The sequence below is a fragment of the Tachyglossus aculeatus genome, unplaced genomic scaffold (assembly GCF_015852505.1).
Source record: "Tachyglossus aculeatus isolate mTacAcu1 unplaced genomic scaffold, mTacAcu1.pri scaffold_150_arrow_ctg1, whole genome shotgun sequence".
Taxonomy (NCBI): domain Eukaryota; kingdom Metazoa; phylum Chordata; class Mammalia; order Monotremata; family Tachyglossidae; genus Tachyglossus; species Tachyglossus aculeatus.
The window spans coordinates 385,405-394,667 of NW_024044873.1; the positions used below are offsets into that span (position 1 = coordinate 385,405).

At 48.3% G+C, this 9,263-nt stretch overlaps 1 non-coding gene across 1 annotated transcript; it reads right to left on the reverse strand.

Moving 5' to 3' along the window:
* Nucleotides 1-1,761: 1,761 nt before the first annotated feature.
* LOC119923157 lies at nt 1,762-1,898 on the reverse strand. The gene has a single exon (XR_005448783.1). It is a non-coding gene; the product is annotated as a small nucleolar RNA SNORA7 (small nucleolar RNA).
* Nucleotides 1,899-9,263: the final 7,365 nt, after the last annotated feature.

Sequence of the window (9,263 nt, forward strand, 5' to 3'; positions counted from 1 at the left end):
GGAATTTATTTATCCATTTTCATGCCTGTCTCCCCCTCTAATAACAACGATAATAATAATAATTGTGGTATTTTCAAGCTCTTACTGTGTGCCAGGTACTGTCTAAGCGTTGGGGTGGATACAAGCAAATTAGGTTGGACATAGCCCCATTCCCATATGGGGCTCACAGTCTTAATCCCCATTTTACAGATGAGGAAACTGAGGCCCAGAGAAGTGAAGTGACTTGCCCAAGGTCACAGAGCAGACATGTGGCAGAGCCGGGATTAGAACCCACAATCTTCTGACTCTCAGGCCCGTGCAGTATACATTACGCCACGCAGTAAGCTCGTTGTGGGCAGGGAGTATGACTGTTTATTGTTATATTGTACTCTCCCAAGAGCTTAGTACAGTACTCTGCACAATGTAAGTGCTTACTAAATACTACTGACTAACTGACTTCCTGAGCCATGGCATTCCTAGAGAAAGCTTCCTCCAATGCCTACTTTTCCTCCTTCCAGCCTCTACATCACAGTTCTGCACCAGAAAACTGCCAAAGGTAAACTTAACCCACAGTATGTGCAGATGTCCGCAGATTTAGAAAACAGGTACAGCAATGAGTCTACCAACTCCGGTGCATTGTACTCTCCCAAGTGCCTAGTAGTGTGCTCTGCATAGAGTAAGTGGTCAGCATAGAGTAAGCACTCAATAAATTTCAATGATTGATTAATTGACTAATTCCTCTAGACCATAAGGTCCTCGTGGGCAGGCAACGAGTCTGCCAACTCTCTTGCATTATACTCTCCCAAGCGCGTAGTACAGTGGTTGCCACAAAATGAGTACTCAATAAAAATGGCATTGATTTATTGATTGGGTCCTTGTTTTACCAGTCAATGGGTCCCTTCTCTGCCTACTACCCCAGTGATCCCAACGGAAGAATAAGGAAAATGGATATGGAAGCTGAAAATGAATTTAAGCCTCTCTGATGCAGAAGGGTTGAAACTCCATGGGAATGGAGGATATTGTCCTCCATTCTTTTAATACCACGACAAAACACTGCTCCAGACTGTGGATCAAGCTCCGTCCTTGGTCTTTGAAGCTCACTGAATGAGTAGACTGAGAAGTTGATGATCAGACCAATTTATGGTGTTTTCTGAGACTGTTGTCCCAGCGTTCCCTGGGGAACAGATTGGGGAATTCAGCGCCTAATTAATCCCATTGGACATGACAGCGGAATCATTTATTCTGCACCCTGAATTCAGAAGTGTGATGATATTAAGTGCCAGAGGATCAGTTCATTCATTCATTCAATCATATTTATTGAGCGCTTACTGTGTGCAGAGCACTGCATTAAGCACTTGGGAAGTACAAGTCGGTAATATATATAGATGGTCCCCACGCAACAACGGCTAACAGTCTAGAAGTTCAGTTAGACAGCAAAGCCTAGCCAGGGCAAAAGGAGAATGGAAAATATATCATTCATCCAGGATTTTCTCAGACATTCGATTTCATCACATAATGGAATCATTTGAACAAACAGTTATACTCATTTGCTTCCCTTGTCTTGTCTTATGCCATCGAGTTATTTCCGACCCATAGCGACGAAATGTACACATATCCCCCAGAATGCCCCGCTCTCCGTCTGCAATCGTTCTGGTAGTGCAACCATAGTTTTCTTGGTAAAATAAGGAAGTGGTTTACCATTGGCTCCTTCCACGCAATAAACCTGAGTCTCCACCCTCGACTCTCCCCCCATGCTGCTGCTACCCCGTATGGGTTAGTTATGATTGTTGCAGATTGCCTTCCACTCACTAGCCACTGCCCAAGCTAGGAATGAATGGGTAGGCCTCTGTTTGACTCTCCCTCCTGTAGCTGAGACTGGTAGAGTCCTGGACACTCTCCAGTTGCGACCCTGAGAGGAGTTGTTACCCTTACCTGTAATCTATTTTAATGTCTATATTCTCCAATAGGAGAATCCTTGATGTGAGATCCTTGAGGGCAGGTATGGTTTCTACCAACTGAACTGTACTGTATTCCCCAAAGCACACAGTAAGTGCTCAGTGAATACCATCTCTTGATTGATTGATTCTTCTAGACTGCTAGCTCCCTGAGGTCAGGGACTGGGTTTACCAACTTTATTATGCTGTACTCTCCCAAGTGCTTAGTAAGTGTTCTGCACACAATAAGCGCTCAACAAATATAATTGATAGATTGAATGATTCCTCTAGACTATAGACTCCCTGAGGATAGGGATTGTATCTTACAACTGTAATGTGCTGTGTTCTCTCATGTGCTTAGTACAGTGCTCTGCATACAGTAAGTGCTCTGTAGATATCACTGATTGATTGCTTAGTCTTCTTCATCATGACTGAGCAACTCCACCACAAACTGCCGCCTCCCCTGTAGTCTAAAGGACTTATGAAAGAGCCAACAGTGGTGCACTGTCCTACATAACATCCTTCCCAGACTGGTCTTCAGCTCCCTGTTCTCGAGGCTGAATATGATGGAGTTTACGTCTGGAAGCACTATGGAATAGAACATGGACAGAGACAGATCCATCCCTGATGGACCATTTGATTTGGGATTTAGATAAGGCAAAAGCCCCCCTCAGAGAGGGAAAGAGAGACGACGACCAGGTTGGGTAGACAGGTGGAGAAGGCTTTGGACCGGCCCGTCACCGATGGCATCTTCAGCACAACGGAGAAGATATGGACGTAAGAGGTGATGCTGGAAACGAAGCAAAGGAAGGAGAGGCTTGCAGTAAAGGTTGTGACTTTGACTTCTCTAAGGATCACAGCGGAGTCATCTTGGGCCAGGAAGTGGAGAATATCACAGAAGAAATAGTGGATCACATTGGATCCACAGGAGGGCTCAGACAAGGTGTGCACGAGGCCGGAGACCCCCCGCTGATCCAGAAGGTGGCTGCCATCTTCCTACAAGCCCCTCTGTTCATGACGACCTCGTAACGCAAGAGGTGGCAGATGGCAGCATAGCAATCGTGGGACATCACATTGAGCAAGATCATTTCAGTGGTTGTCAAAGGATTAACGAATACAACTTGTAAAACACATCCCAGGAAAGAGATCTGTTGTTGGTCAGGGAGTTGATGACGGACTTGGGGATGGTGACGGAGAGGAAGCAGAGGTCAATGAGGGCCAGGTTTCTGAGGAAAAAATACATGGGGCTGTGGAGGTGCTCGTCAAGGGCAGGGACGGTGATAATGAGGAGATTCCCCTTCAGACCCGCCAGGTAGACCAGGAGGAACCACGCAGCGTGGACCAGCTATAGCTACCGAACCTCCAAGAACCCCAGGAGGAGGAATTCTCTCCCCGTAGTGATGTTGAACATTCCCTCTCCAGTGATACCGTGGGTGCCCTGGGAATAAGAGCTTGGAAAATGAGAATTGAGAGGTAATGCTTTTTCATATTAATTCTGGAGAAACTGGACGCTGAAGAAAATAAGAATGTTCATTCCCTCAGAGAATACTTTACTTGTCCTAACAACAACAATAATAATAATTGTGGAATTTGTATGTGCTTTCTATGTGCCAAGCACTTTACTAAGTGCTGCGGTAGATACAAGATAATCAGGTACCACACAGGGCTCACCGTCTACGTAGGAGGGAGAATAGGTGTTTAATCCTTATTTTGCAGATGAAGGAACAGAGAAGCAAAGTGAATTGCTCTATGGCACCAAGCAGACAAGTAGTGGAGTCGGAATTAGAACGCAGGTCCACTGAGTCCCAGGCTCTGGCTCTTTCCACTACACCACTCTGCTTCTCTCTAAACTGAAAACTTCTTGTGAGCAGGAAGCGTATCTACCAACTCTGTTGTATTGTCCTCTCCCAAGTGCGTAGTACAGCTCAGAGTTAGTGCTCAATAAATACCAATGATTGTGCATCATTGTCATTGATGTTCACTGCCCTTGTTTTAAATATGTTTATGTCGCCCTTGTGAACTAGAGTGCAAGACTTTATGGGCAGAGAACATGTCCATTCATTCATTCATTCATTCAAGTATTTATTGAGCACTTACAATGTACAGAGTACTAAACTAAATTATCATCATCATCAATCGTATTTATTGAGCGCTTACTATGTGCAGAGCACTGTACTAAGCGCTTGGGAAGTACAAATTGGCAACATATAGAGACAGTCCCTACCCAACAGTGGGCTCACAGTCTAAAAGGGGGAGACAGAGAACAAAACCAAACATACTAACAAAATAAAATAAATAGGATAGATATGTACAAGTAAAATAAATAAATAAATAAATAGAGTAATAAATATGTACAAACATATATACAGGTGCTGTGGGGAAGGGAAGGAGGTAAGATGGGGGGATGGAGAGGGGGACGAGGGGGAGAGGAAGGAAGGGGCTCAGTCTGGGAAGGCCTCCTGGAGGAGGTGAGCTCTCAGCAGGGCCTTGAAGGGAGGAAGAGAGCTAGCTTGGCGGATGGGCAGAGGGAGGGCATTCAAGGCCCGGGGGATGACGTGGGCCGGGGGTCGATGGCGGGACAGGCGAGAACGAGGTACGGTGAGGAGATTAGCGGCGGAGGAGCGGAAGGTGCGGGCTGGGCTGTAGAAGGAGAGAAGGGAGGTGAGGTAGGAGGGAGAGAGGTGATGGAGAGCCTTGAAGCCCAGGGTGAGGAGTTTCTGCCTGATGCGCAGATTGATTGGTAGCCACTGGAGATTTTTGAGGAGGGGAGTAATATGCCCAGAGTGTTTCTGGACAAAGATAATCCGGGCAGCAGCATGAAGTATGGATTGAAGTGGAGAGAGACACGAGGATGGGAGATCAGAGAGAAGGCTGGTGCAGTAGTCCAGACGGGATAGGATGAGAGCTTGAATGAGCAGGGTAGCAGTTTGGATGGAGAGGAAAGGGCGGATCTTGGCAATGTTGCGGAACTGAGACCGGCAGGTTTTGGTGACGGCTTGGATGTGAGGGGTGAATGAGAGAGTGGAGTCGAGGATGACACCAAGGTTGCGGGCTTGAGAGACGGGAAGGATGGTAGTGCCGTCAACAGAGATGGGAAAGTCAGGGAGAGGACAAGGTTTGGGAGGGAAGACAAGGAGTTCAGTCTTCGACATGTTGAGCTTTAGGTGGCGGGCAGACATCCAGATGGAGAGGTCCTGAAGGCAGGAGGAGATGCGAGCCTGGAGAGAGGGGGAGAGAGCATGGGCAGAGATGTAGATCTGGGTGTTATCAGCGTAGAGATGATAGTTGAAGCCGTGGGAGCGAATGAGGTCACCAAGGGAGTGCGTGTAGATTGAGAACAGAAGGGGACCAAGCACTGAACCTTGGGGAACCCCACAGTAAGAGGATGGGAGGGGGTGGAGGAGCCTGCAAAAGGGACTGAGAAAGAACGACCGGAGAGATAAGAGCAGAACCAGGAGAGGACGGAGTCTGTGAAGCCAAGGTCAGATAGCGTGTTGAGGAGAAGGGGGTGGTCCACAGTGTCAAAGGCAGCTGAGAGGTCGAGAAGGATTAGGAGAGAGTATGAGCCGTTGGATTTGGCAAGCAGGAGGTCATTGGTGACCTTTGAGAGGGCAGTTTCCGTGGAATGAAGGGGACGGAAGCCAGACTGGAGGGGGTTGAGGAGAGAGTTGTTGTTGAGGAATTCTAGGCAGCGCGTGTAGACAACTCGTTCAAGGATTTTGGAAAGGAATGGTAGGAGGGATATGGGACGATAACTAGAAGGTGAGGTGGGGTCAATAGAGGGTTTTTTTAGGATGGGAGAGACATGGGCATGTTTGAAGGCAGAGGAGAAGGAACCAGTGAAGAGTGAGCGGTTGAAGATGGAAGTTAAGGAGGGGAGAAGGGATGGAGCGAGAGATTTCATGAGATGAGAGGGAATGGGGTCAGAAGCACAGGTGGCCGGAGTAGCACTTGAGAGGAGGGAGGAGAGCTCCTCTTAGGATACCGCTGGGAAGGATGGGAGAGTAGCAAAGAATGTTGAGAGCCGGGGGGTTGGAGAAAGGGGGGAAGAGACTTTGGGGAGGTCGGACCTGATGGATTTAATTTTGTTAATGAAGTAGGAGGCCAGATCGTTGGGGGTGAGGGAAGGAGGAGGGGGAGGAACCGGGGGCCTGAGAAGGGAGTTGAATGTATGGAAGAGCTGGCGGGGGTGATGGGCATGGGTGTCAATAAGGGAGGAGAAATAGTTTTGTCTGGCAGAAGAGAGGGCTGAGTTAAGGCAGGAAAGGATAAACTTGAAGTGAACGAGGTTGGCATGGTGTTTAGACTTTCGCCAGCAGCGTTCGGCAGCTCGAGCATAAGAGCGAAGGAGGCGGACAGTGGCAGTGATCCAGGTTTGTGGGTTAGTGGTGCGAGAGCGGCGAAGGGAAAGGGGAGTGAGTGAGTCCAGCTGAGTAGAAAGGGTAGAGTTGAGAGCAGTAATCTGATCATCAAGACTGGGTAGAGAGGAGAGGGCGGCGAGGTGGGGTGTGAGGCGCTCCGAAAGATGGGTGGGGTCCAGAGAGCAGAGATCTCTGTGAGGGAGTAATACGGATTTACAGGGGAAAGGAGTGTGAGTGAGGAGGCAGGTGAGAAGATTATGATCAGAGAGAGGGATTACAGTGTTGGTGAGGGTGGACACAGTGAAGCGGTAGGAGATGATGAGGTCGAGGGTATGACCAAGTTGGTGAGTGGGTGAGGTGGCGTGGAGGAAGAGGTTGGCAGCGTCAAGGAGAAATAGAAGGCGGGCGGCAGAGGAATCGTTAGGGATATCCATGTGGATATTGAAGTCTCCGAGCATCAGAGTGAGCATGGAGAAGGAGAGAAGGAAGGTGAGGAAGGGGTCAAAGTCGTTAAAGAAGTTGGAAGTGGGGCCGGGAGGGCGGTAGATGACGGCTACAAGAATCTGGAGGGGGTGGTAGAGGCGAATAACGTGGGCCTCAAAGGAAGGGAAAGAAAGGGAAGGGGGAGGAGGGATAGTGCGAAAGCGACATTGGGGGGCGAGAAGGAAACCGACACCTCCTCCTTTTCCGGTGAGCCTGGGGGAGTGGGAGAAGAGGCCTGAATGCTTGGGGGAGAGCAATATGACAGAACTGAAGGACACATTCCCTGCCCACAACGAGTTTACAGTACATATGTGTGCTTTTTAGAGAATGATCTATTCACATTTGCTATGAAAGGGCAAACATGTGAGTGGGAACCTCACAGACTACCCAGATTAGGTTAGATGAGTAGAGAGAAATAATTGTAGTATTTGCTAAGCACTTACTATTTGTGAAGCACTATTTTAAACTCTGGGGAAGACAGACGTTAATTATCTCAGATTATATTTTGTGGTATTTGTTAAGCACTTATTATTTTCCAGTCACTGTACTATTCTCTGGGTTAGATACAAGCTAATCTATATCCCACATGGGGCTCACAGTGTTACTCCCCATTTTACCGGTGAGGTAACAGGCACAGAGAATATAAGTGACTGGCCCAAAGACACACAGCAGACAAGTAGTGGAGCTGGGAGTAGAACCTAGATCCCCTCATTCCCAGGACCATGCTCTTTCCATTGGCCATGCTGATTCCAAACAAGATGATCAGGTCCCACCTGGGCTAACACATTACACAGGAGGAAGAACAAGCACTGAATCCCCACTTTTGCAGATGAGGGAACTGTGGCACAGAGAAGTTAAGTGACTTGCTCAAGGTTACCCAGCAAGCATATGGATGAGATCCAGACCCTCTGACCCCCAGTACCATGTTCTTTAGACTAATCCACGCTGCTCCTCATAACACCTGGAGTTCCTAGAAAACTCATGGAGAGTCTTTTATTACAAAGGGTCTCCCTTGGAAAAGAGAGTTCTGAGCATGTCTGTTAGGATTCTGAACAAAGAAATAAATTAGTATTGAGCAGCAGTCTTTGACTCACCCAGAGGGACCCAATATGCACACATTCAGGTGAAGCAGCGTGGCACAGTGGAAAGAGTGTGGGCCTGGGAGTCAGAAATTCATATGTTATAATCCTGGCTCTGACACTGTCTGCTGTGTGACCTTGGACAAGTCATTTCACTTCTCTGATCCTCAGTAACTTTATCTATAAAACGGAGTTTGAGACTGTGAACTCCACGAGGGACAGAGACTGTATCCAAACCAATTTTCTTGTATCCACCACAGCGTTTAGTACACTGCCTGGCACATAGTAAATACTCAAGTATACTCAAGTTAATACCTGATTAACTTCTATCTACCCCAGGATACACAGTGCTTTTCAGATAGTAAATACAATTAAAAAAAACCGCTAAATCAGAACATCATCCTTGAAGACCCTTCAGCACAGCAAGTCTCCTGAACTATGGGGACTGGCCAAAGAAGAGTAGCAGCAATTATCCTCCTACCCTCTGAAATTACTCAGTACGTAATAGTAATCAAAGTTAATTCATTCGTTCAACAACAACTCTCTCCTCGACCCCCTCCAGTCTGGCTTCCGTCCCCTTCATTCCACGGAAACTGCGCTCTCAAAGGTCACCAATGACCTCCTGCTTGCCAAATCCAACGGCTCATACTCTGTCCTAATCCTCCTCGACCTCTCAGCTGCCTTCGACACTGTGGACCACCCCCTTCTCCTCAACACGTTATCTGACCTTGGCTTCACAGACTCCGTCCTCTCCTGGTTCTCCTCTTATCTCTCCGGTCGTTCTTTCTCAGTCTCTTTTGCAGGCTCCTCCTCCCCCTCCCATCCTCTTACTGTGGGGGTTCCCCAAAGTTCAGTGCTTGGTCCCCTTCTGTTCTCAATATACACTCACTCCCTTGGTGACCTCATTCGCTCCCACGGCTTCAACTATCATCTCTACGCTGATGACACCCAGATCTACATCTCTGCCCCTGCTCTCTCCCCCTCCCTCCAGGCTCGCATCTCCTCCTGCCTTCAGGACATCTCCATCTGGATGTCCGCCCGCCACCTAAAGCTCAACATGTCGAAGACTGAGCTCCTTGTCTTCCCTCCCAAACCTTGTCCTCTCCCTGACTTTCCCATCTCTGTTGACGGCACTACCATCCTTCCCGTCTCACAAGCCCGCAACCTTGGTGTCATCCTCGACTCCGCTCTCTCATTCACCCCTCACATCCAAGCCGTCACCAAAACCTGCCGGTCTCAGCTCCGCAACATTGCCAAGATCCGCCCTTTCCTCTCCATCCAAACCGCTACCCTGCTAATTCAAGCTCTCATCCTATCCCGTCTGGACTACTGCACTAGCCTTCTCTCTGATCTCCCATCCTCGTGTCTCTCTCCACTTCAATCCATACTTCATGCTGCTGCCCGGATTATCTTTGTCCAGAAACGCT